The sequence below is a fragment of the Crocodylus porosus genome, unplaced genomic scaffold (genome assembly GCF_001723895.1).
Source record: "Crocodylus porosus isolate Cpor-Errol unplaced genomic scaffold, CroPor_comp1, whole genome shotgun sequence".
NCBI lineage: Eukaryota > Metazoa > Chordata > Crocodylia > Crocodylidae > Crocodylus > Crocodylus porosus.
Genome location: NW_017728947.1, coordinates 99,341,483 through 99,342,787, shown reverse-complemented (window position 1 = coordinate 99,342,787; position 1,305 = coordinate 99,341,483).

Below are 1,305 nucleotides of genomic sequence, written 5' to 3'. Positions count from 1 at the left end.
CCTAGCAGGCCATTTTAACAGAACAGAAATAATGCAGCTCAAACCAGTGCAATGTTGATACTCTGACTACATTTCACAACACTTCCTTCAGTTTGCATAGCAGCCCTAATTTGCTAAGCTCCATTTGTCTCTAAGCGGCCACGGGCCCTGAACTGAAGTCCTGCCAAAACACAGGGATCTGCAGGAGCAAGCGGCTGCTGTCTCTGCAGATGAAAGCTGTAGGGTAGGATGTGGGTGGCTCATCCTACCCTACAGTCAATTCCCAAATGGTGCAAAAGTTTCCTTAGGCCCTGCGGCTGGGCATGAGCGCTCAAGGCAGCATGGGTTGGTCGTGGCCCTTGAAGGCAGCAGCTTCTGAAATGCCAGGATGCTCCTAGGCCTGAGTAACTAGGATCACGCCCAGAGAGAGCACAGCCTCTCTGGACACTGGGGTAGCCTAAGCAGTGCACCAAGCTGCCTCTACCCTGGGTCACATGCGCACCCAGTAGGTGGGTGAGACCGAAGGCAGCGCAGAGCTGGGATCGCATGTGCATGAGGCACCAGCTCATGGCCTCCCGCATGGGCCAAGGGGGCAGCGGGTACCAATGCCCACGGGTTTGCGTGAGGCTGCTGGCCCAGCCAGGCCTGGCCTGGGGCTGACTTATGTTTTTGGGATGCTTGGCCCTCCAGCGAGGGCTGCCTCTGCCAGGCTACATGGGCACATGCCTGCCAGGCAGGGTTGCCAACTTTGTTTGCATCTATTGCAGGAGGTTGCTGGAACACGACTGTGCCCATGACGCGGATGTGCCCACGGGCTCGCGGATATCAGTTACCGATTATGGTGCATCAGGAAAGCACATGCACATCGCTGTTACCTTTTAAAACCCCACTGGACTACTGCACAAATCGGATTCAACATTTTAAAAAAAGCCCTGTAGTTGATCTCCCACCAGTCTCTGGAGGGGTTCATTTCTTAATTCCTGCAGACTCCAGGCCCATCCTGAAGGGTTGACACAACCCTACTGCCAGCTCCCCTGTGCCACCCCCCGGCTTGAAAACGACTCTGCTTCCTTCCCCCGCCCCAAGCAGGGCGCGAATCTGCGGGAAAGAATCGACAGCTCCCCCGCCTGCCCTTAATGTTCCACACGCGAATCTGCAAGTGCCGCTCTCCCGGCTAGTGGCGCTACAGCGAGCGACTCGTCCCAAACTTCCCCGGCTCCGCGCCTTCGCCGCACGTCCGTGCGTGGGCACGCCGGCGCGGGGGGCGTGGCTGCAGTCCCGGCCGGGCCGCTCGGTGCCGGAGGCGGAGGCGGCAGCAGCGGAGGG